The 27,910-nt window shown below is 39.7% G+C and overlaps 1 protein-coding gene and 1 non-coding gene across 3 annotated transcripts in view; one reads left to right on the plus strand and one right to left on the minus strand.

The window, feature by feature from the left end:
• PSD3 (pleckstrin and Sec7 domain containing 3) overlaps positions 1-27,910 on the minus strand; it is a 704,060-nt gene that overhangs the window by 441,108 nt on the left and 235,042 nt on the right. The gene's annotated exons all lie outside the window — the stretch shown is intronic.
• LOC116268731 lies at positions 9,334-9,487 on the plus strand. Its single transcript, XR_004175899.1, has one exon. It is a non-coding gene; the product is annotated as a small nucleolar RNA SNORA62/SNORA6 family (small nucleolar RNA).

Here is a 27,910-nt window from a genome sequence, read left to right on the forward strand (position 1 = left end):
TATAGCTTTAAGAATCTTAAAGTTTATGTATATTCCTTCTTGCACAGTAAAATTAATAAACACTAGCTAGTATTTTGAAGAAAGAAATAAATGCTAGGTAAAAGAAAAAACAAGAAAGGACCTCATTTCCCCCAATGTATCTAATCCCTGGCAAACCAACATTCCTTATTTTCTTTTATTTGCAATTCGATGAATACCCTAAAGGTCTGGAAAAACTTCAGGATTTCTAATTAGACTGTAATTTTTCTACCAGACAATCAGACATAGTTTCACCTTTATACAACTTCCCATGTCCTAAATGCCAACATCCTGGCATGCTCCCCATCCATCGTCCTTCTCTTAACAGCACCTGTTTTGAAAAATCGAAAACATTTCATCTTTCCTAGAATAGTCCTCTGAAAATCAATCAGTTAAAGATGAGAGGCCTGGATGCGGTGGCTCACGCCTATAATGCCAGCACTTTGGGAGGCCGAGGTGGGAGGAACATATGAGATCAGGAGCTTGAGACCAGCCTGACCAACATGGTGAAACCTTGTCTCTACCAAAAATACAAAAATTATCTGGGTATGGTGGTGTGCACCTGTAGTCCCAACTACTCGGGAGGCTGAGACAGGAGAATCACTTGAACCCAGGGGGCGGACATTACAGTGAGCCGAGATCACACCACTGCACTCCAGCCTAGGCAACAGAGCGAGATTCTGTCTCAAAAAAAAAAACAAACAAACAAAATTCCTAACTGCCACATAAATAGCAATTATCCACGCCAGGGAGTGCATTCCTTAATGAGACCATGCAGACCTCACATGTGCTTAGGCAGGAATGAATAAACCCCAGAGTCCTAGGCCACGAGTTGAAAACAGTCAAATAAGGACCTTCCTATGTAGATGACAAGTTAAAAACAAAACGGACTCAAGTTAGTTTAGGTAGAAAAGGTGTATGTTTACTGGTAAGGTTTGGGGAAGCTCCCTTCACCAAAGGGAGGGCCGGACACCCAGGCTCACGCGGGAGCCAGTAGGGCAAAGCTCAGCCAAGGTCCTGCCACACCACAGGCTGCCCGAGCCACTGTGGCCACCACGGCCTCCCCTCAGTGGACAATCCCCTCCCGTGGACCTGGGTTCTGGACCCTGAACACTGTCATCAGGACAATGCCTCATCAACTGGCCTAGCTGGCTCCAAGAGTGTTCACAAACAGAACCACTCTCCTGAGAAAATACCAGAATGGGTGGGGTTGACTGTGCTCAGATCACATGCCCAATCTGATGGCCAGAGGAGGGGGAGGGAGGCTGAAGCCCCCTTGCTTCAGCACAAGGAGGTTGAGTCCCAAGCCTCACATCTGCCTTTGAGTCCCTCAAAGTGGAAGGGGACCTGGCACAGAAAAAGGTAATTCTGCCACAGAGGGATGTGGAAGACAGGATTCAGAGAGTCCCTTCCAGTTCTAAAATTCTATAACGAGGCCAGGCGCAGTGGCTCACACCTGTGATCTCAACATTTTGGGAGGCCAAGGCAGGTGGATCACTTAAGGTCAGGAGTTCAAGACCAGCCTGGCCAACACAGTGGAACTCCGTCTCTACTAAAAATATAAAAAATAGCTGGGCATGGTGGTGGGTGCCTGTAATTCCAGCTACTCAGGAGGCTGAGGTAGGAGAATCGCTCGAGCCCAGCAGGTGCAGGTTGCAGTGAGCCGAGATCACACCACCGCATGCCAGCCTAGGCGACAGAGTAAGACTCTGTCGCAAAAAAATAAAAATAAATAAAATACTATAAAGAGTTCAGATGAAGATTTAATGCCTATCATCCTAAACAGAAAAGAAAGGTATTAAGCTTACTAATTCAAATAATAAGGAATGAATAGCCTATTTCCTCAATCTATTTTCACAGAGTACGATCTGATGAAAGCTATTTATTAAAACAAACCAAATAGAGTGTCTCTCTGTCAATTAGGCTCCTACTTTATTTATGTAATTCTAGATCCATTTGTCTAATTTTGGCTTGTGAAAAGAAAACGGAATTGATTTTCCGCAACGATACTAAATACAACGCTGTTATAATGTTCAGAGCAGATAACAGGAGGGGAGCAGGGAGTCTATAAGAGACTGCCAGGTGCAGGAATAGCAAACATACAGATGTGATCAAAGAGCAGCAGTTATCACAGGGTCAGATTTTGACTCAACATTCCTCTGAACATAACTCAGCTAATTCCTCCGAACATTTGAAAGAATCCAACCCCGAAACAACTTTCACAACAAAACAGTACCTCTACCAATGGAGGCAGCCACTGCTAGGAAGAGAGCAATGGGCTGAACGTGTTCCCCCCAAATCCATATATGAAAACCCTAATCCCAGTATGATGGTATCTGGAGGTAGGGTCTCTGTGAGGTAATTAGGTCATAAGGGTGGAGCTTTCATGAATGGGATCAGTGCCTTTATAAGAATAGGCCAGAAAACTAGGTAGCTCTGTTTACACTATGTAAGGACACATGTAAACCAGAAAGAGGACACTCACCAAGGATCCTAATCTCAAACTTCCAGCCTCCAGGACTGTGAGACATAAGTGTTTGTTGTTTAAGCCACCCTGTGTATGATAATTTGCTACAGCAGCTCGAACGACGACACACAGCATGGAAAGCATCACTGGGCAAGTGGGTAGGCTGGCTGGGCCACCCTTCTAAGGTCCTGTCCAAGTAGATTTCCAAAAACATGATTTTCTAGAGTCTGAAACAAATAAAAGCTGAAATTAACAAGATAAAACTTTGAATTTGGACAAAAATCATAGACCCAATATAGGATAAAGTAGACCTGAGTCCTGGGGGTTTGTTAAATGGACTACCTCACACAATCTGTGATTCCACTGTAAGGGCAGTGTCCAACACCCAAACTGCTCAGACCGCCTGGCGGCTCTGAATTCATCTCTGGGTTTCCCATTTTAAAAAGAACACTGACATGTTAAAGTATTGAGACAAGGGGGTCCATGATGTAGAGGCATCTGAAAACCCCCTCAAGATGGGGATGATGACATAAGAAAAGAAAAGGATCTAGATTTGTCTGATAAGGCTGCCATAACAAGACAGTAGACTGAGTGGCATAAGCAACAGACATTTTCTCCAAAGTTCTAACGGCTGGAAGTCCAAGAGCACGGTGCCATCTGGGTTGGTTTCTGGCGGCGGCCCTCTTACTGGCTTGGACCTTTTTGCTCTTGTCCTCAGATGGTCTTTCCTGTGTGTATACACTCTGGTGTCTCTTCCTCTTCTTGGAAGAACACCAGTCCTACTGGATTAGGGCCCACCCTTATGACCCCACTTAACCTTAACTACCTCCTCGAAGGCCCTACCACCAAATATAGTCAGCACACTACGGGTTAGGACTTGAACACGTAAATTTTAGGGAGACACAAGTCAGTTCATAACAGGACTCAATCCTAAATGTATGAAAGGCGGTATCTGAAAAGGATACCCATTTGATCTTTATTGCTCTAGATGGCAGAATTAGACATGAAGTGGGAGTACTAGAGTTGGACTAGATGAAGTTTAAGCTTCTTTCATTCTGCTGGTATTATTAAACTATAGAATATGAGTTACTAAGGACTTACTATGAACCAAACTCTGTGCTGATCAAATCTTTCTGTCCTGAGGTAGATACTACTATTATGACCATTTATTGTTCTTTACAAACAGAGGCTTGCTCTTGCATAGTGTCACATTGCTGTTAGGTGGCAGAAGGACAGGATCCCAGACCATCAAACTCCAAAGCCACCTGATCTAGCTTTTCACCATTGAGTAGCCTACAATACAAACGAGGAAACAACTCCATTTACCAATAGAAAATCACACAGAAGAAAACTAAAATACTAACAACCATATTACCACCATTGTTTATTTTTCTATGTACCAGTTGTTTCCATAGATTGTCAGAGCTAATCTTCACTTCAAGCCAAGGTAGGCATTATTATGCCCATGTTACAGATAAAGAAAAAGGCTCAAAAAGCCTTCCTCAAACTCAGACTGCGACTAAAAACATGTGGGGAACAGGATTCAAACCAACCTCTGAGTTATTTCAAATGCAAATCTTTTATGTCAATTATAACCACTCCAACTAGGCTCTGACTTGGCTCAGGCCCTGGGATCTGACAGACTTCAAAATCCTCTGAAGCTGACCACATTTCCCAGGGAGGGCCACATAGAATCCAAACACTGCCTTTAAGAGAGAAAAAGATGCAAGGAGAGCAAATCCTACGAAATGAAATCAGGCTTTCCAGTACCAAGTCCTGTGGCCATTCGGCAAGAACTTATGGAGCCCCGCTACACGCTAGTCCCAGGGAACACACACAGCAACGTGCATAAGGAAACCCCACTCCCCTGGACCCTACATTCTAGTGGAGGGAGACTGAAGGAACCAACCTCCAATATAACACATCAAGTCAAAAAAAAAAAACAGAGAGTGAAGGGGCAGAGGAACAGGGATGGAGGGTTGAGTGCTCTTTCAGAATCAATGATCAGGGTGGGCCTGGGTTTAAACTGCTGTGAAGGAGCACAGAAGACCCCCTAGCTATACATCCAGCAGGTCCTGCAGTCTTGACTACAGGCTGGTACTTCCTTGCTTTTCACTGGAGGAAAGCGTGGACCGCAGTGCTAATTACAAACAGGTCAAAGGGAAAGAAAAATACAAAATCTTTTTCCTTGACCAGAAGGGAAGCAGTTACCATGTACTGTTGCCATGGCACTGGAGAAATAGAAAAAGCAACATTCTAAGTACCAGAATATGAAGAGAAACATAACAGTGAGGAGAGGACAAGAGGCGGGCAGAGGTTTCACGCCCTGCAGTGCTGAGGCCTGCTGGGTGGCAGGCGGGAAGCAAAAGCTTTTCAAAAGGGACAAGGGTTGGAAGGGTGGGGAAGAGGAAAAGCTCAGAGCCATTGAGGAAAAGGTCTCTGCCTAGCCCCCCGTTTTCTACATCCCTAATATATCAGGGTACTTAATAAAATAGTTGCAGAAAAATCAAAATAAAAGAACATCAAGTTTCTGAAATGCACAGAATATTTCTAGATAAACATTTTCTGAAATTTTCTTTTTTCTTTTTTTTTTTTTTTTTTGCCAATATGTACCATAGGCTTCAACCAGCTAACTTACTACTAATGTGATTATGTATGGCTCAGGAGTAGAAGGCTATACTTGGCAGGATGGAAGGAATATGCTAAAAGTCAGGCAGAAGAGGGTTTTTAGCCAATTTCTGCCATTTACAACTATGGAACTATAGATAAGTCACTTGGCTTACCCAAGTCCCTTATTCTTTATCTATAACATTAAAATAGAAAGAGTAAAAGAGATAACAAGTATAAAGGTTGCCTTATGATAGTAAATTAATAAACATTCATGCCTTTCCTCAGACAGTTCCAGTATCTTTTGCTCTAACACAATCAGTGTTGGGAAGATTCATTCCACTGTTAGATAACTGATTTGATAAAATTTTAAAAATTGCACATATAGTCAAAATCCTTCTTAAGGCATGAACAGGCAATTCACAAAGGAAGAAATACTAACTGCAAATAAACATATGGAAAATGCCTCAATCTTAACTCATAATCAAAAAAATATACATTGGCCAAGACTTTTTAAAATAATATTATGCAATATCATTGGTTATTGAGAAACAGGCACCCTGTCATACCCTGATGGTCAACGTACTTTTATCATTCTTCTAGAGAGACAGAAAATATGAGTCAATGCCTTAAAAATGTATATTCCCTTCCATCCACCATTTACACTTCTAAGAAATTTCCTAAGAAAATAATAAGTGGATGTTCTTGATAGCAAAAGAACGAAAAACTGGAAGGAACAAAATTCCCACCATGCACATAAACTATAATATTGCCATAAAATGTAAAATATAGTCATTAAAATGGTTATAGACATAGCAATGCATATGAGAATTCAAAATCTAATTTCTTTATTTTACAGAGAGCTCATAAAAATCGTTAAAAATAAAACTATCCAATAAAACCATGAACAAAGACAGTTTACAAAAAAAGAAATACAAATGCCCATAAATTACAAATTACATTGAAATATTATTTTTCACCAATTAAAAACTGTAGCATCTGTGATACCCAGGACTATAAAGGTATAGAGACACAGTCAATTTCACACCGTTGTGGTAGGAGAATATGTGGACATTACTAATGTTTACCAATACCAGGGCCTCCTCCATCTCTGATCCCCTTGAAGCTGGGCATATGTAAATAGGAGTAATCAAGACTACAAGCTCCAAAAGGGTTCAAATCACAGATTTCACTTACTACATGACACAAGAACTGTTTAACCTCGTTATGCCTTAACGTCTTCAAACGTAAAACAGGGATAATAACAGTATCTACCTCATAGGGATATTTTGACAATTAAATTCAACCATAGTGCATGACATAGTATTACTAATAATAATTAGAAATCACTGATCGTACTATGCAGCAGGCACTGTTCTATGCATTTACACAGAGTAGCTGATTTTATCACTCAATAAACAGTACCATTAGTATAAGAATATTGCCGCATTGCTTGTAATTGCAAATACCTGAAAACAATCAAATTGTCCATCAGTAGTGAAGGGGACAGTTAAACCAAAGTATACGAAGGACGTCTATGTGGCTGTTATGGAGAATGAAGTAGTTCAATACATGCTGATAGAGAAAGATTTCTTAAAAAATAGAGAAAGACTATTGTTTGACTTTGTTTTTAAAGTCTAACCGTATGTGTGTGGTTAAGAAAAGGTGGGTAGATCACTTGAGGTCAGGAGTTCGAGACCAGGCTGGCCAACACGGTGAGACCCCATTTCTACTAAAAATACAAAAATTAGCTGGGTGTGGTGGTACACACCTGTAATCCCAGGTAGTCAGGAGGCTGAGGCAGGAGACTCACTTGAACTCGGAAGGCAGAGGTTGCAGTGAGCCTAGACTATACTGCACTCTAGCCTGGGCAACAGAGCAACACCCCGTCTCAAAAAAAATAAAAATAAAAAGGGTTCTTGAGCCAGACTATCTGAGCTCATTTCCTACTAGCTGTATGGCTTTGGGAATTGTCTTAAACACTTAGCCTCAGTATCCTCATCTGTAAAACAGGATTAATAATAGCAACTACTTCTGATGACTTTTGTGGAGGTTAAAGGATCTTATAAATAAAACAGTCCCCGGCATATAGGGAAAAAGCAACCAAATAATGTTACTTGCTTTATTACTAATCACTTTAACATGTCACATGGATTGAGAGATAATAGACCTTTTTACTTTATACGTACCTGTATTTAAAAAGATAGATTTGTCTTTTGAAAATACAAAATTGTATTTACTGATATGAGAGATGTATAGAACGTGTCATATGAGAAATGTTGCTACAAAATCATATATACAGCCCAAAGTCATTTTTATTAAAATATATTTAATGTTATGTAAATAAGTGTACATTAAAAATTTACACATGCACCACCAAAATGTTACCAGTGGTCTCTCTGGCAGATGGATTATAAATTATTCATATTTTTTTCTTTTTACTTATCCCTATTTTCTGATTTTCCTAAAATCAACACATATTACTCATGCAGTAAGATTTTAACTGTCGCAATTTATTTCCAACCATAGAAGCTACAAAGGAAGAGGTTAAACTGAGAGGCTTCCAATGATGTAACCAGAGATGGACTTTTGAGCAAAAACAAGTAAACAATACATGATTTACTGAGAACTCGTACGTTCGATATCATGATGCTAGCAAGGAAAACAGCAATTGATCATCGGTGCCTAAGACTGCCATTCTCTATTGGGCCAGGCTCCCACCTGACTTCAGGGAGAGATTTCAAAGCCAGAATCTGGCCCCAGGTAAATGCAATAGGAGCCAAAGCAGGTAACTCGGGTCAGAGCTGAAGTTTGCTGAAGTCCAGAGGGCACTGTCTGCAAGGCTAAAAGCAACACTGCACATCCACACGCTGGGTTTCAACACTTTTTTTGACAGCAGCAAATCCATAACGGACTCTGAGTGAACTGGGAAAGAATAACTAAAACATTCAAAATACTTTCAGAAAATCAGTTTGCATTATGACTTCTCTTACAATGTCCAGCTCTGAGTAAGCAACAAAGGTAACAGGATTTTGTTCAGATTTGCAAATAGAAAGAGAAATGTGAGGTTATACTCAGGAAATCCTTGTGCTAAGATTCAAAAAATGAACAAAGTTTAAAATATGCACATTTCAATTTGCCCCTTCTCTCCTTAACATCTCTCCATAACCTGAGACAGCTACGTGTATGGTTGGACTGGATTAGAGGCAAGAAGAACAGACACAGTAACCTCACAATGGGGTTTACAGCACAGGAATGAGGAGGAGCCAGTGGCAGGTATAGAATGTTCCCACACCCCAACCACTGCCAGGCTCCGCAGCTCACTGACGCACCAGACACTGCCTCAGAGCACTGCTTTATTGGTACCACTTCTGAGAAGCAGCAAAGCAGACATACTTCTTTCTTTATCATCTTCTTTCTCAATCCCTCTCAATGACAATGACTCATTCTCTCTTTCAACCTCTCTCCCTTCCTCCTCCTACCCTCTGCCCTCACGGCTATCCCCTTATCACTACACTAAAGCCAGCAAGAGGCCACAACCACAGAAGAGCTTCCAGGCAGCAGCAAAGAAGCTCAGTCTCAAAGAAAGCCAGACAGGAGTCCAAATGCCTACGTTCCTTCCAGAGTTCGCTATACGACCTCAGTAAAATCCCTTCACCACTGTGGGCTTATTTTCTCATGTGGAGGACAAATGGGTAAGAAGAGACTTCTGAGGTCTTTTTCCTGCTTTAAAATCCTGTGATTTCACAATAACTGAATACAGTCACTAAACGTGAAACCACCAGGACACTGGGGGGCGGCCAGCACAGAGCCATCTTTGTTGTATTTTTCACTGTGTGCTTCCAAAATATCTATTGCAAAGAAATATATCCAACTAGACCCTGGGCCCATGTTTTAAAGTTTATACACTGTAATTAAAAGCAGAATGACTTGCTTTTACTTTGGATTATGTATTTTCTTTCTATTCATAATAAGCAGCTCTTACATGACGCCAAGTGAGTTTTCTCTTAGGCAGCACATTCTTACTCAACCAGAGAACTGTTGGCATTTGGATTAATAGAATCAATAGCATCTTTCATTCCAAAAACAGAAATTGCTGTTTTGATATGGTCTGCCCAGTAGTTCTTCCAAGGAAAATATTTTTATTATTTTACTACTAATATCTCATTACAGCTTCTATATGAGTGAAGCATTTATTTTTATGCTAAATAAATCATGCTCTTTAAAATTAAAAAAGAATATATTCTTCTTGTTAGAGCTTGGAGTTGAAGCCACAGACTGGCCAATGAACTCACAAGTGTAGACAGGGTGCTACGCAAGGGACAAATTATTCACTAACACCACAAGAGTCTCTGACCCAATGAGTGGAGTTTAATAGAAATTCTTGCTACAACTAAAAGAAAGAAAAGAAGAAATAAAAGAATATACTCTCCTACTGTAAAATCTACTTACGCAAAAGTAGGTTATCAGGTCCTTATTGCAGAAAGTGGTTTTCATGTCTTCTCTGCTGTGGAAATAGACCTCCAAATCGCTGAAAGGTAGAACAGTATCCTTCTACAGAAATCAGCTTTCATCTTGACAGAATTAAGTAAGAATCACTCACTATACACTGATCTATGTTGTAGTAGATATGAGGAAAACTCAAAGGTATAACAGCTTCTCTGTCCTGCAAAGAGTTTACAATCTCATATGGAAATCAAATGTACACACATGATGAAGGGTACGTAAAGGGCTACCGCCTGCCAAACACTATAGAAGGCACGAGGGATGTGAGTGAGACTCCACCTCTGCCAAAAAGTTCCTCACAAGCTGCTGAGAAAGCCAGACCTGAGTAACCCAGACACTGCTAACCTCCCAGGACCACCTCCGTTGCACTTATAGTGGGAAACCTGGTGGCTTTCCTGAGAATATGGTGGCTTCCAGGGTAGATAGACAGGGAAAGAAATGGAGGTAGCTTATCTTATGGTCACCTCTTGTCATTTCTCATTTCCTGGAGGTATTCCCTCCCTGTCAGGTGAAAGGAGCACCTAGTTGGGTTAGTTGGTTGGATGGCTGGTTGGGTTAGTTGATTGGTTGGTTGGGTTTTATCAGTCTGGGTTAGTTGATTGGTTGGTTGGGTTTTATCAGTCTGACAATCTTTATCTTTTAATTGGTACATTTAGAACATACACATCTAATATAATTACAAATACATTAGGGTTTACATCTACCATCTTATTTGTGCTAGTCACCTCATCTATTTTGTCTTTCTCTCCTTTCTTGCCTCCTTTTGATTGAGTCTTGTCTTTATTTTTCCCTCTCTCCCTCCACACACACACAAGTTTAGATGCTATACACTCTGCTTTAAGGCTTTTATTATCCTAGAAATTTACAATAAATATATCCAACTGATCAAAGTGTAAAGTTAATCCATTACTTGACCCTTCTGCCTGATCTTAGAACACTTTAATACTATTTACACCCTTCACCATCCCCACTCCTAATTCAGAACACTGAGTGCTTCCGCCACAGGGAAGCTCTTTCAGTTCTCTGAACTCTTTTCACAGCTTCTGATCTCTGGTCTTTGCACTTAGCTACTCCCTCTAACTGGAATACCACCCTCTTCTCCTCACACCCCCTTCCCAACCTGGCTAAATCTTTTACACCTCTCAGGTCCTAGTTTCAGAGAGTTCTTTGCACCCTGGCTCCCCTGTCCCTGCCCCCTCCCCAGTGAGTTTCCCTTTGTTATGCCTGTCTTCCCTCCCAGACATTAAGCTACAACAGTCAGTGAGTGTTGAGCACAGAGGCTGTAACACATCAGGGTCCACCTGGATACTGCTAGCCCTCAGCACCACATAATGGATACTCAATAAATATTTGTTGAATGAAGAGATGAATGAAATATAGTGGTTTCAAGACATATAGAAATCAGGAAAGAAGCAAGGAAAGCCACAGGTCACCCCCCGCCCCCCCCCAAAAAAAGGTCTACTTTATTGAAGCAGAAAGACTCCTATGGTGATTTAAACAGTGCAGGCTCCAGTGCCACACCGAATGAACTGAAGTCTAGATTCTATCACTTACTAGTGGGTGACCTTGGACAAGGTACTTAACGTCCCTGTGTCTTTGGAAGATAGAGATAACCATAAAACAAACTCATCAGGTTATAACAACCTGAGGAATAAGTAAGCTAGCACTTGGAAAGTATTCAGAATACTTCCTGTTAAGATTCTGTATATACAGGCATACTCTGGAGACTGTGTGGGTTCAATTCCAGAGCACAACAATAAAGCGAATATCACAATAAAGCAAACATCACAACAAAGTGAATCACTCCAGTGATTCACAGTGAATATAAAAGTTGTTGACACTATACTGCAGTCTATTAACTGTGGAAGAGCATTATGTCTAAAAAGAAAACAACGTCAATGTACACATCTTGATTTAAAAAATACTTTATTGCTAAAAAAAAATACTGACAATCATCTGAGGCTTCAGTAAGTTGTAATCCCTGTGCTGATGAAGGGACTTGCCTCAATACCGATGGCTGCTGACTGTTCAGGGTAGTAGCTGCTGAAGCCTGGGGTGGCTGTGGCAATTTAAAAAATAACACACAAATGAAGTTTGTCACATCAACGGTCTCTTAAGACAAAAGATTTCTCTGTAGCATACAATGTTGTTTGACAGCATTTTACCCACAGTAGAGCTTCTTTCACATCTGAAGTCAGTCTTCTCAAACCCTACCACTACTTTATCAACTAAGTTTACGGAATATTCTAAATCCTTTGTTGTCATCTGAACAATGTTCACAGCATCTTCACCGGGAGTAAATCCCATCTCAAGAAACCACTTTCTTTGTTCATTCATAAGAAGCTATTCCTCATCCACTAATGTTTCATCATGAAATTGTAGTAATTCAGTCATATCATCAGGCTCCATTTCTAATTCTAGTTCTCTTGCTATTTCTATCAAATCTGTAGCTGCTTTCTCCACTGCAGTCTTGAACTCACCCCTAAAGTCATCCATGAGGGTTGGAATCAACTTCTTCCAAACTCCTATTCGTGTTAGTATTTTGACATCCTCCCATGAATTACAAATGTTCTTAATGGCATCTAGAATGGTGAATTCTTTTCAGAAGGCTTTCAATTGACTTCGCCCACATCCATTGGAGAAATTACTATCTATAGCAGCTACAGACTTATGAAATATATTTCTTAAATAGTAAGACTTAAAAGTCAAAATGACTCCTTGACCCACTGGCTGCAGAATGGATGCTGTGTTAACAGGCATGAAAACAACATCCATCTCCTTGTAGATTACCATCAGCTCTCTTGGCTGACTAGGTGCATTGTTGAAAAGCAGGGATATTTTGAAATATTCTTCTAAGCAGTAGGCCTCAAGTTGGCTTAAAATATTCAGTAAACCATGCTGCTAATAGACGTACTGTCATCCAGGCTTGGTAGTTACATTTATAGAGCACAAGTAGAGTAGAGCTAGCATAATTCTGAAGGGCCCTAGGATTTCTAGAATGGTAAATGAGCAATGGCTTCAACTTCAAGTCACCAGCTGCATTAGCCCCTAACAAGAGTCAACCTGTCTGTTGAAGCTTTGAAGCCAGGCATTGACTTCTCTGTAGCTATGTAAGTTCTAGACGGCATCTTCTCCCAATAGAAGGCTGTTCTGTCTACACTGAAACTCTCATTCATCAATGGTCTTAGCTAGATCTTCTGAATAACTTGATGCAGCTTCTACATTAGCAAATGCTGCTTCACCTTTATGTTATAAAGATGGCCTCCTTCCTTAAACCTTGTAAACCTTATGAACCGATATCTGCTAGCTTCCAACTTTTCTTCTGCAGCTTTCTTACCTGTACCTCTCTCGGCCTTCACAGAATTGGAGGCTTGCTCTGGATTAGGTTTTGTTTAAAGTGAATGTTGTAGCGATTTGTTCTTCCATTCAGATGGCTCAAGTTTGCTCCATATCAGCAATAAGGCTTCTGCTTTCTTGTCATTCACATATTCACTGAAGTAGCACTTTGAATTTCCTTCAAGAACTTTTCCTTTACATTCACAACTTGGCTAACTGTTGGTGCAAGAGACCTAGCTTTTCGCCTGGCTTCAACATGCCCTTCTCACTAAGCTTAATCATTTCTTTGATTTCAAGTGAAAAACATGCAACTGTTCCTTCCACTTGAACACTTAGAGGCCATTATAGAGTTATGAATTGGATTAATTTCACATTGTTGTGTCTCAGGGAATAGCGGGACAGGGGAAGGACCAGTCATGGAGCAGTCAAAACATACGATGTTTATTAAGTTCTCCATCTTACATGGACACAGTTCTTGAGGTCCCAAACCAATTACAAGAGTGACATCAAAAATCACTGACTGGCCAGGTTCAGTGGCTCATGCCTGTAATCCTACCATTTTGGGAGGCTGAGGCAAGAGGACTGCTTGAGTCCAGGAGTTGGAGACCAGCCAGAGCAACACAGCCAGATGCTGTCACTACCCAGGAGGCTGAGACAGGAGGTTCATGTGAGCCCAAGAGTTCAAGGTTGCAGTGAAATATGATTGTGCTACCATACTCCAGCCTGGGCGACAGAACAAGACACTATCTTATTATTAAAAAAAAAAAAAAAAAATCACTGATCACAGATCATAATAATAGATATAATAATAATAAGAAAATGTAAAATATTGCAAGAATTACAAAAAGGTGACAGACAGTCATAAAGTGAGCACAGTGGAAAAATGATGCTGAAAGACTTGATCAACACAGAGGTGCCACAAACCTTCAATTAAAATAATAATAATTATAATATCTGCAAAGCACAATAAAACAAGCTATGCCTATATGTTTACAATAGAGCTGACTCTCTAGTTGTTAAAACACATAACTGAACTACACAACTCTCAACAGATCCTTACTTAAAGCCCAGGTATTCGTGCATTAAAATGATCCTCACATAATGTCTTTACATTATGGTACAAATTTATAGCCCATGAAGACATCACTGCATTAAAATATTTGAAAACAATCAACTAGAATTATTTTAAAAAGTTAAACAGGATTAAGTGCATGCATTAAAAATATCAAAAAAAGTGGTCGTAACACATTTTTTAAAGAATGCTCTCAAAAAATGTTATCAAAGAAACCATTTGAGCATTGGAAAAAACAAACTTTCAGTTTTTAAAATGAGGCCATAATATAATTTTGTGAATTTTGTAGTCTTACCAAATTTTATTTTAATTCCTTAATTGTAGCTATAAGAAGTGTTGAGGTTTTTTAATTTTTCACATTATTTGAAAATATTATCCAAATAATAAAATTAAATACTCATTATGATCTCATAAGACAGACAAAAAAGATCACACTCCTGTCAACCTGACTGTGGGGTAGTACTGCCAAGCCCCAGTGCACAAGGCAAAGACCTTGGAGGCCGTGAAGGCAGCCAATACGTTTGCCCTCATAGATCCATCAATTTAATCAGCTCAATGTCACCAGGAAATGGTCCTAACCCCGACCCATCACCCTTTGCTTTTTTTTTTTTTTCTTCTTCTTCTTTCTTTTTTTGAGACAGAGTCTCACTCTGCTGCCCAGGCTGGAGTATGGTAGTGCCATCTTGGCTCACTGCAACCTCTGCCCTCCAGGTTCAAGTGATTCTCGTGTCTCAGTCTCCAGAGTAGCTGGGATTGCAGGTGCCCCCCACCACGCCTGGCTAATGTTTATATTTTTAGTAGAGATAGGGTTTCACCATGTTGGCCAGGCTGGTCTCAAACTCCTGACCTCAAATGATCTGCCCGCCTTAACCTCCCAAAATACTGGGATTACGGGCATGAGTCACCATGTCTGGTCATCCTTCGCTTATTTTTTAATTTTATTATTATACTTTAAGTTCTAGGGTACATGTGCACAATATGCAGGTTTGTCACATAGGTATACATGTGCCATGTTGGTGAGATGCACCCATTAATTCATCATTTACATCTCCTAATGAGGTATATCTCATTAGGTATATCTCCTAATGCTATCCCTCCCCTCTTCCCCCAACCCACGACAGGCCCCGGTGTGTGATGTTCCCCTTCCTGTGTCCAAGTGTTCTCATTGTTCAATTCCCACCTATGAGTGAGAAGATCGCTTTGATAGAACAGAGGGCTGCCCTGTCTTTACCTAGTTCTGGAACTGAAACACAATAGCCCCTATAAAATTGTGAGCCTTTGGAGTCTCATTAAAATGAACAAACATAAGCACAGAGGTCTGCATATAGAATATCTGGGGCTCTAAACTCCCTAATACTTAAGAATACAATCACTGTCCTATGGTGTTTCTTGCTTATTTATCCTAACAGGAAGGCATCAGGAATTCCCTAGTTAATAGATTATATAAAACATATTTTGAATGAAAGCTGCAAACTATGATTTGGGGTCTTTGCTTAAGTCTGAGATAGTTGGGGACTTAATCATGAAACATTAGTTTACTTGTCTTGTCAAGAGGAATTGCCTAAACTTGAATAGAAATATGAGCTTTTTCAGTTAAACATACTCCTAAAAATAGCATTTTCTTCTGGGATTTGACTACTAAAAGCAGACATTTAAATGAAGTCAATGGTACTTATCAGAAAAAAATCATTTTTTAAGTTGTAATGAGATCTTTTCTTTCTAAATATTAAAATATTAGAATGATGTATTTCATTTTCCTAGAAGCCAATTAAATATTTCCTATTTAGTTTGGACATTGATGGATACTTTTTTTAATGGATACTTTCTAACTCTAAATTAATAGTATTATATTATAATTACATTTTATTATCAAAGTTTGCTGTAAATATTCTACTTAACTTTGTTACTCAAAGTTCTATTTAAAGACCAAGATTACAGTTGTATCTAAAATTCCTAGGTCACAAAATGTAGGGTAGCATAGCAATAGAACCTTAAAATACACACTGGATAACAATGTAACAAAACCCCATTAATTTAGATTAATTGTGCAGGTTCAAAATGAATTTAGGACTTTTATCTTAAAAAGAAAATAATTTTGATGCTTTCACATACAGAGAATAACTGAAATTGGGTTAACAGTAGAGGTCCCTGGAGAAACTGCACTAATGAATAGATATAAATGACTGTAATTAGAATTTCAGTTATCAAGTTTTCAAAGGCACATAGATTGTTTTCACCCTTTGGTGTTAAGTTTTTTTACTTGTTTTTGCTTGTGCTTTTATTTTGTCTTTACTATCAAATACTGGGTACCTCATATGAGTTGCACTGTTTCCAATTTAATTCCCAGAACACACTTGCAAGGTTGGTATTATTACCCCATTTCGTATCAGAAAAATACACTCAAGGATCAGAGAATTCAATAAGGTCACTCTGGCTTTTTCTGCTTCACTACACTTTCTCATGAAGTCCATAAGCCCTTTCTGGAAATAAAATGGTCTCAGAAAAAAAAAAAAAAAAAAAAGTTCAATGTTTGAAAAAAAAATCTCACAAGCATTTTTTTAATGGTGCTGTACTTCTTTATCCGGTTAGCACATATATTACTACGGCTATTTTTGAAGAGTTAGACACTTCACTTATCGCTAAATGCCCTTAAAGGATTCTTTAAACCCAATGGGCTAATGTAGCCATTTGCAAACCTGGGTACAAAAGAGAGTCCTCCATTAAGGGAAGACCAAGATGAGGTAGAACAAAGGCAGCAGTAGGCAGATGAGGAACTTGTTCCCATGGCTAATCCATGAGGACTTGAGGAAAATCAACTCACTTTTCCAGACCTCACACACTGTGGGCCTACTTTAACCCATTTATGCCTAGTGTTCCATTATCGGAATGCTAAGCTTGTGGAAGTTATGTATATCCTACTGCTCAAGGTCATCGCCAAGGTCTGATTTTTTTTACAAAATAATTTGCAACCTCCAGCACAAATAGGTTAATGGTATTGTCACAGGGAGGCGAACAACATACTATGCATAATAGTGCTTTGCAAACTATACCTGATAATTTGGCAAAACATTTTCACTCCACACTTTTATTTTTTAAAGATATACAACACTCTTGGTATTATTTATTATGTTTTAGAAGAAAATTGTTTGAGGTTTAGCTTAAATTTTAAAACTACCAGGAAATAAATGAGATTTATTTTACAGAAATTTTTTTTCTTTTCCTTTTTTTTTTTTTTGAGACGGAATCTCGCACTTTTGCCCAGGCTGGAGCGCAGTGGCCGGATCTCAGCTCACTGCAAGCTCCGTCTCCCGGGTTCACGCCATTCTCCTGCCTCAGCCTCCTGAGTAGCTGGGACTACAGGCGCCCGCCACCTCGCCCGGCTAATTTTTTGTGTTTTTAATAGAGACGGGGTGTCACCGTGTTAGCCAGGATGGTCTCGATCTCCTGACCTCGTGATCCACCCACCTCAGCCTCCCAAAAATCTCTGCCTGTAATCCCAGCACTTTGAAAGGGCAAAGCAGAGGATCACTGGAAGCCGGGAGTTCAAGACCACCCTGGGCAACACAGTGAAACCCCAACTCTACAGATAATTTTTAAAAACTAGGCAGGTGCGGTGGCATGTGCCTATAGTCCTAGCTACGTGGGAGGCTGAGGTGAGAGAATCACCTGAGCCCAAGGGGTTGAGGCAGCAGTGAGCCATGATTGTGCCACTGCACTCCAGCCTGGGCAACAGAGCAAGACCCTGTTTCAAAAAAAAAAGAAAAAGAAAAAATAATAAATCCGTTTTGCAAAATGAGCTGCAATTACATAAGCTAAATCTGAGTGTACACACAAAATACAAAACAAGGGCCTAGCCTTTAATTTGCTCATTCTTTCAACAAATATTTACATAGCACCTACCATAAGCCAAGCACCATGCTAGCAACTGGGGCAATAACACTGAACAAAACAAAGCCCTTCACAGCTAGATAGCTTTGAATCCCTTGTATTTAATAGTGCTTGGAACACAGTAAGCACCAATGAACGTTAAAATATATATATATGTGTGTGTGTATATATATACATGAAAAAGTTAGGTGTATAAAGGCGACCAGAAAGCAGCCTGTCACTAGAAAAGCTGCTTGGATTGAATTCTGACCAAATAAAACATGCGAGTCCTTTGCAAAGATTTGACTAAAAGTGCCCTGATAAATCTGCTCCCCTAGAATCATGTAGTAAAGGGAATGAAAGCAAAAGCATGAAAGCCCTGTGTCCAAACTGCGAATAAGACACTTTTGCCTCTCTGTTATCTTGGAAATGAAACTGTAACAGATGAAAAAGAGGCAAACGAATCTCTAATTTAAAAAATAAATAAGCCCGCAAGTGGAAAACCTGCTTTTCATCAATCAAATAAATCAGGGAAGGCGGCATTTCTAGGCCATTGCCCTTGGGTCTACCACAGCACTTATGAAATGGCTTTCCTAATTAGTCTAATCATCACTTCTGTTCTACACGGTTGTAGCTGCCTAATTACCCAACTCAACAATGCTCCCCCAACCCCCATGCCAAGCTCCTCCAGAGCTCTATTTCCAATCACTCTACTTAAGCCATTATTCACAAGAACATTAATGACACTATCACATGTTTAAAAAGTGTTGAAGGTGTGGAAGACAGTCCCCAAACTTTGAGGACTTTTTTACCTTAGAAACTTCTAAGGAACAGAAATATGCAAATAAGAGCAGGGAAAATAACTTTGGTTTCTGAAATTCTCTTAATCATTGTTTCACAAGTCTACAGCAATGGAAAAATGACATAGAATAAAAAGCATGTGTTTGCCCGGGAATGTGAGCACTTGTTGGAATGGAGCTTGCCATTTGCCATGGAGGCTTCAAAGCTGACTGTGAGCCAGGGCCAAGCCCACCATGTGACTGTCTGTGTTCTAATAAACAGCAGTCTGCATGGTCAGGACTCCAGGTAAAGATAACTTGGGTTCTGTAAGCATTCTTTTTCAGACAGCCTGTATTCAATTCCTCCGGTTTTAAAATTCTCTTAGGAAGAAATAAAGAGCATGCCAGAGATGACAAAGGCTATGGATGTAAAAACACAAGGTAGCGGGGCTGAGCCTCAGTAATCAGTGAGCACCTCCTGGGCACTGGAGCTAGATACTGCACAATGTTCTAGAAGCCATTTTTTGTTCTAGAACAATTTTTGAAGCGGTTTCATTGGCCCTATTACCTCAGGTCGGTGTTGCTGAGTGACTGGACAGATTTCTTCTGCTTTCACTCTCTTTTCACGGGTCCTTCGGAATCAGTTTTGGAAAGGAGGAAAAAAAAAAGAGACCAGAAGGAACTGAGAAGCTCAAAGCATCAAAGGTGAAGAAATTTGGTATTTTGTTTTATTTTTAACATGTAGAAGAGCAAAGAAAAAAGAAACACAGATTTTAGTCAGGAAACAAAAAGTACCCAAAATAATAAGTACAGGTTAGATGATTTAATGAGAATACTAGGGATTAGAGAATGTCCCAGCTCTATCAATAAATTATCTTGGGCAAATCTCCTTAGCTGTGAGGTCTGATTACATTTTCTATGCTCATAGTAACTTCTTCTTACATAACTTGCATCATCTTAAAGAAATCTAAAAACCAACAACAATAAATATCCTAACAAATGCCACTTGTTTTTATTCCTTTAAGCCGTCTCTCAAGAGCCACCCTGCAAGTGGCGTTTGGATCAACTACCCACCCGATATATATACAACGCAGTGGCTGTTCTAATGCCTCAGCACTGTGCTAGAATCAACAGTGAAGAAAGACGAAATGGTGCCTTATCTTTGATCTAAGAAGCTTACCGTCTAGGTGGAAGGATGTGAGTAACACAAAGCAATATCCAACAAGAGTGCTACATCTCAATAAATGGCAACTCCATGAATCCCCATTAATCGAGGCAGAAATCTACGTCATTCTTCCTTTCCTCACACCCCATCAATCATCAGGTTCTGTTGATCTACACAAAATGTGGCTCATTTATCTTTCCACTTGTCTGTATCACAGCTGCCACCATCCCTGTCCGAGAAACCTTCATCTCTCACCTACAAAAGCTCCCTGATTAATCCCTCTGCTTCCTTTCTTGCCCTCTTCAATCCATTCTCCACAGGGCATCCAGAGTGATCTTTTTAAAAGGCTAAACTGCTTAAACCTCTTCAATGACCTTCCATTTTCATAGGATAAAAATCCAGGCACCCTCCTTTAGCCATAAGGCCCTGCATGATCTGGCCCCATCTTATCTTTGCAATCCCGTTCCTTCATTCCTATAGCTCCACCCACTCTTCCTCACTTGGCTCCGCAGCCTGGCCTTCTTTCAGTTCTTCATATGCGACGCTCTTTTCTGCCCATGGCCTTTGTGCTTGATATTCCTCTGTACGGCATATGCTTCCTCTGGCCAGCACCATTTCCTCTGCCAGGGACATCTGCTGTTCCTGCCTGGCCAGCACTCCTTCTTCTGGTAACAGAAAACCTCTTTTCTTCCTGAAGCCACCTTTCCCTCATTCTCACTCCATGTGGTTTGGTTTAAACTGGCAACTTCTCCTCGTCCCCACCCAGGCAATCTACAATTACCAGGGTACTTTTGGTACTAAGGAAACAAATTTTAATTAAAAATGTTTAAACAGAATATTTTAAAGTAATTACACAATCTGAAAAAGGTTGCCTGTGCCTATGAATACCTTCTCCAGAGGCCTGTCCTCCACTTACCTTTCCATGATCTGTAATTTCCCCGATGATCACCTTCACTAACAGATCAACGAAGCTGCAATGTTACACTAACAGTAATGCAGTGATCTCAGTTTTGCCAAAGTGCTTTCAAAGAACTGAGGAGTGGGGAAAGCAAAATCCTGCCTCCAAAGACAGTTAAAAGGACCACATGATCCTCTAACTCTCTCCTATGAATCCAAATTAATTTATCAGCTCAGCTAGCTGACACTTCAGCCCCAGGAAAGTGAAATACAAAACTGGGGTAGAAGAAGCTGCCAGCCATAGCCTGAGGAAAACGGGGCACCAGAAACACGGGTTTTACATGAGCCCAATTCAGTTTTACATAGGGTCTCCCTCTCATCTCGCATGGAGATTGAAATTTGAGCAAGTCAAATTTAAAACTTTTGACCAGACACTGGTCTAGATACAGTATTGAACTAACTCAGACTAAATTTCCAGTGGTAAAAATATGCAAATAAAAAAGTATTACAGGAGTGAACTTGGCTACAGAGTCACAAGGTCATGTGTTCACTCTCTCGGAGGACAATAATCTTGGCAAACAGAAAACACAAACACACACACACTCAACACACACACACACTCAACACACACACACACACACACGACACACAGACTCCTGACACTCCCTGGGAGGTTTCACAGTGCACCACTTCCCTGAGTGTCCTGTGGCTAGGGTCAACTGTGACCTACAGGCAGGGCCTTCTCTGATTGCTTTAATTGATAGCTGAACCACCAGAATTGGTCCAAAATTGGTAATACCTGTGGAATGAGGGAGGCAGCATTTGTCAAGTTGTGACACCACCAAAACAGCTAGTGACATTTAAAAGGATTAATTCATACACATGCAAAACAAACAGTGTTAATTAAGATAGAGGTGTCATTTTGATACTTGTTTTAATGTCAGGACCTTTAGACAAAGGCATTAAAGACATTTTGTCTGAGCTCTAAACTAAAAATAAATTAAGGCTCTGAATTAGAACCCTCAATCTAGCTTCAAAGCAACTTTTACCCATGTTTAACATCCCCTTGACTAAATTATCATAATAATGGCTGTGCTTTTATTGAATATTTACAATGCGCCAGACATGGGTCTGCGCATTTCACAATCATGATTTCCCTTAAATCATTCAACCCTCAAAAACACTCCTGTGTAACAAGTTTTACCCTCATTGTACTAATAAAGAAACTGAGGCTCAGAAAAATTAATACATTTGCCCAAAATCGAAACATCAGTGAAACTGTCCATCAAACCTAGGTCAGTCAAATTCCATCATGAATTCAGAATGGTTTTCAAACCAGTATATGGTAGAACAATTTTAACAGGTTTATACTCTGTTTTTATGGAAAAAGTTGCAGGCTTTATTGTAAATTTAGTTATATAACTAATAAGGAGCAGACCTCAAACTGCAGTTAATCCCAATTGTGTGCTGAGATCAAAAGGTATGTCTCATTAAATCAAGGCAAGTGGGACTATAGCTTGCTGAAACTCCCAGGAATCCTTTTAACTTGTTAGTGATACTTGGAAGAAAAAAAAATCTTCTAATCTTCTGTTCAAAACAATTTGATGGTTTCTCATCTCACAGTAAAAGCTAATGACCCTATAATTGTGCTTGGAAGTGTCTGGCACACACCTCAGTAAATACTTGTTGAATGAATGGATAAATTCAGAGAGCCACTATATCCTTTCTTATCCTTTCAATAAAAAGATGCAGTTTCCAGGGAAATAAAACACTAACAATAAAAGAAGTTGACAAACTGAAAGCTTTTCTTTAGGAAAATCACTGAACTCCAAGTTCAGGTAAGATAACCAAAAAGGACTCAAGTGTGCCTTAATTAGAACAAATGAACTTCAGGCTACTTCATTCTGTTAACTCTAGAGAAGATTCAACAGGACCTTTAAAAATGTACTAGAAATGATGTAGTCTTCTTCATCTACCCATTAGAAACCATAATTTTTTTTAAGTAGTGGACTTGACGTCAACACCTGAGTACTTGTCCAACTCTGTCCTTAATTCATTTTCTTTCTCTCTGTTTCCTGATTTGTAAAATGACATTAGACTTCAAGATTTCTAAGGTCTGTCTGAGCTCTGATATTATATTATTGTACTATTAATCACAATCTCCAACTTAATTTACAAAACAACTCAATAATTATTTCTATCATAAAAATAATCTGATTAAAGGACACAATTTATTACAAACTCAGACATGGACAACTCATCCAATGGTCAATTCCTAATTCCTCGTATAATCCAAATCTTCCAAATGTAATCATTTAATCGAGAATATCCAGGGAGTGACCTAGTCTCTGTCCCATCGCATCAAGATAGGAAGTTGGTTTAGTTTCTCAAACAACTGTTCGAAAATTCTTTCTGATTTCGGATTAAAATCCAAAGTAAGAAAATGTTGCAAATCTCTTTTCTGTATTCCTCAGAGAAAGACAGAGTGAGTGTACTCCTTTTGCCAGAGTCGGTTTTCTCTTTAGATCATATTCTTTATTCCAAATACTTACTGATAACGATTACGTCCACTAAGTCTTCTCTCCTTAGGTTAAAGATAACAGTTCTATGACCTCTCCTAACATCATATGATTTTTCTGACCACTCACCTACCTGTTCACTGTTAATGTCCCCCTTTAAATGTGACACCCAGAATCCAATAAAATAATTCTCAGAGTCTCATTGTTTCAGAGTATAGTGGCACTGTTTCTGGCACTTATTTATTGATGAAGATAAAACCAACTTTACAGCATTGCTTTAACAGTTAAATAAGATAATGAATGTAAAGTCTTAACACAAGCTTTGGCAGATAGTAACCTCTCAATAAATGGTTACTGCTGCTGTGATTGCTAGTAACAGTAAATTGTAATACTATTTCATGAGTATTACAGCTTATCTCCCCAATTCAGTTGTAAACTTTAGCTCTCAATAACACTGAAAGTTTGCCTTATACATTATTAGCTGTTTTTCCTCACATCAGGGATAGGCAGAAAAAATGCTGAGGCTCAGTTTAAATTGAAGATCAATCAGAAACCAAGATAAAGTAACTCTGAAATTAAGACTTAAATTAATGACAAACTGGACATGATTTATTTAAGGAGTTAATTTATCCTCAGTTTTCCAGAACAATTTGATTATATCAATGAAACAATTTGATTATATCAATATAATCTGATTATATCAATCACTTTTTTCAACTAAAGAGCGCTATCCCTCAATCATACCATTTAAAAGATTAAGCAAATGTATGTATCACTGACATGTGCTGAGAAGGCAGTCTGGCACAGAGTTGAACGAAGTGAGCTCTGGAACCAGACTGACTAGCATTCGGATCCTAGATCTACCACTTACCCACTGTGTGATCTAAGGCAAATTACTTAACTTCTCTGGTCTCAGGCATGACATCTATAAAATGTGAGTCATGACAGGACCTACCTACCCTATGGGAGCAGTAAATTATCTTAAATAATGTTGCTAAAAATGTATTATCTGGAAGTCTCAGATATTTTCAATTTTTATAGGTCCTCACCTCTGTTAGCCATTGCTGAAGTCAGTCAACATGTTAGTATTCTCTGCATATTTATAATTATCTATTTTTTCAAGTATCCATTTGTTTTTAGGGTTGATTTTAAGATTACATCTTTATTTTAATACTTAACTAACCATATATGCCTCACTATAGCAAATCATGTGTTGGTATTAACATAAAATTATGAGATAAAGAAATAAATAAAACTGTGCTTGTCATAGCTGCAGCTGCTCTGCATATACACCTGTGCTGTCTAATATGACAGCCACATGGGGCCATTTAGCACCTGAAAGATGGCAGATGTGCTGTGAGTGTAAAATATAGGCCAGATTTCTAAGCACAAGCAAAGCATATAAATTATCACTAAGCTTTTGTCAAAATGACTATATTTTGGACACAGGAGGTTAAAGAAAATATATTACCTATACTAATTCCATGCATTTCTTTTTACGTTTTTTAAATGTGGCAACTAGAAGATTTAAACTTACATGTGAAATTCTTACCATGTTTCTATTGAATAGCACCGATACAGAAGATCTGGAAAAGCATGCCTCATTAAATTCAGGACAAGATATACGGTCTAAAGTACAGCAGAAAGTAAATGTAGAATTTACAGGATTTTCAGAGTTCATATAACTAATTTCAAACTCTTCTGCAACCCCCACCAAAATATATCTTTTTATAGGTAGTTTTTAAGTACCTCTTGCCATCTAGAGCCATCTAAGAAGCTTTTATGAGCCAGTGGTGACTTTCAAAGGTTTATTCTGTTTTCCACAAGCTGACAAAATGTATTTATAACAAAGCCAAAGGACTGCCCTCCAGCAAGGGAGCTGTTTACTGAAGAGATTTAGCCTTAGCAAGTAGGAATCCAGAGAATTTAAAAGCTGACAACTGAACTGGCAAATTGGCCCCAGTACTGGGACTTTGCCTACAGCTCCGAAGCATGTACTCAGAGGTCTAGGACAAACATGGCCTTGGGATGTAAATGAGACCCAGAAGTCTGGCTTTCCCTACATAATGCAAATGAAACTTGGCCTAGAGTCTCTTCAGCTATCTAATTACTAAACAAAACTCCCAGACGCCAGTAGTTTTTTTGCAAAGATCAATAAAAATGCAAAGAGTGGAAAGCAAAGATACTGAAATGCTATCGACAAATGCTACAACAATGTATTGCTGTTCTGAGTCTGAAAGTTCCTGTTGGAAAAGGCCCAGTGTGGCAATAATAGAGAAGTAGAGGAAGAGCAGAAGCAAAATCTGAGGAGAAAAAATAAGCCAGGAAGTATTACCCTAAGATCCCTTTCTACTCAAAATGAGGTGTGCCAGTGTATTAGTCTGTTCTCACGCTGCTATTAAAGACATGCCGGGGATTCAGTAATTTATAGGGGATTCAGTAATTTATAAAGGCAAGAGGTTTAATTGATTCACAGCTCAGCTTGACTGGGAAGGCCTCACAACCATGGAGGAAAGCAAAGGGCCAAAGGCACATCTTACATAGTGGCAGGCAAGAGAGCATGTGCAGGGGAATTGCCTTTTATAAAACCATTAGATCTCGTGAGACTTACTCACTATCACAAAAACAGCAGGAGAAAAACCCACCCCCACCATTCAATTACCTCCCACCAGGTCCCTCCCACAACATGTGGGGATTACGGGAGCTACAACTCAACATGAGATTTGGGTGGGGACACAGCCAGCATCCCTAGCATCACCTAGGAGCTTGTTAAAGATGCAGATCTCAGGCCCCACTCCAGAACTAAAGAATCAGAATCTTCATTTCAACAATGTCCCCAGGTGATTTCCACAGTAATGTCTGAGAAACAACTGGTCATCCACACAAGGTCCAAGGACACCGGTATCTTTAAATTCTTACTCTTATAACCCATCTGTTGCCCTGTGGTTGCTACCTGGAAACAAGGGGACTTTTATGTTTAATGCATGCAATGAACATTTAGTTGACTGAATAAATTCTTAGAAAATGCGATCTTATACATGCTTAATGGACGGTGGGGAATCTGTGCCTCAGATGAGATCTAAAGAAGTCATCAGTTACTGAAAATATGTGGACAGAGTGTACCTCAGATCCATGCATATTGCAGAACTATTTTTTTTCCCCCTCAAGACTGCTCTGTCACCCAGGCTGGAATGCACTGGTGTGATCTCAGCTCACAGCAAGCTCCGTCTCCCAGGTTCACACCATTCTCCTGCCTCAGCCTCCCAAGTAGCTGGGATTACAGGCGCCCGCCACCACGCCCGGCTAATTTTTTGTACTTTTTTAGTAGAGACGGGGTTTCACCGTGTTAACCAGGATGGTATCGATCTCCTGACCTCATGATCCACCCGCCTCGGCCTCCCAAAGTGCTGGGATTACAGGTGTGAGCCATCACGCCCGGCCCATATTGCATAACTATTAACAGAACTAGGGACTCACTTAGGTGGAACAAGATGAGCAGACACAATTCATACCCAAAAGACATTTATTTAAAGGCTCAGACAAAAGAAAAAGTTTTTATTTTTGATGGAGATGGGAAGATAAGGACTTTGTGTTGAAAAAATCAACAGCATTAACAAAAATTAGTGTTTACAACAGTAAGCTAGATGATTTTGGCTGTTTTAAACTACACCAAAGGTCCTTTGGGAATTATGTTATTACATGAAGGATCGTATTTTTTTCCTCTTTACTGTTTTTCCCATTGGTATTCGAACATGCTGTTACTTCCTGCATTTTTAAAACATCTCTTGACCCCATTTCTCCCTGCAGCTACATTTCTCACATTGTCTTTACAGCAAAAATCTTTGCAATATTTTTCGACATTTCATGTTTCCGTTTCTCTACTTCTGCTCTCTCTTACATCCTCAGTGATCAACATTTCGTCCCCACTACTCCACCATAATCCCAGTTGGTTATCAACCTTACCAATGACATCTCCATTGCTAAATCCCTGGGTCAAATCTCATTTGCTCCTCATTTTACTTTACTTCCTGGGAGCATCTGACTCATCTTGCTTGAAGCGATTTTTTCACTTGGCTCGCAAGATATTGCACTCTCTTTATTTCCCTCATTCACTGCTTTCCTTCATTCTTCTTTATTGGTTCCTTCTCATCTCTTCAATCTCAGTGCGGAAGTAGCCCAGGTTTTGGCCCTCAACTTCTTTTCCTTTCTATTGACACTCACTCCCTGTGAATTTCATCCAGTCTGTATATTCTGACAACTCTCAAATGTTTACCTCTAACCCAGCCCCCTCCTCTATAATCCAGATAAATATATCCAGTTGCCTACCAGACAGCTCCATGACTGAGCTCCTGATCCTTCCTCCAAAATCAGCCTCTCCCTATCTTAGTGAATGCACCTCCATCCTTCAAGATGCACAGGTCAATATTTTGCAAGTCACCCATGCTTTCTTCCACCCACATCCCACATTCAGACAATGAGAAAATCCATCCCACTCAACCTTCAAAACATACCATGGTGGTCCAAGCCAACACCCTCGCTCACCTAGGTTACAAGAGCCTCCCAACTAGTTTCCCTGCTTCCACCCTTCCCCACTTCAGTCTATTCTCATGAGACATAGCAGCAGCATGTCCTCCAAGAACATAAGCCAGATCATGTCCCATCTTTATTCAAAACTCT

Source organism: Papio anubis, chromosome 8, assembly GCF_008728515.1.
Source record: "Papio anubis isolate 15944 chromosome 8, Panubis1.0, whole genome shotgun sequence".
Classification (NCBI taxonomy): Eukaryota; Metazoa; Chordata; class Mammalia; order Primates; family Cercopithecidae; genus Papio; species Papio anubis.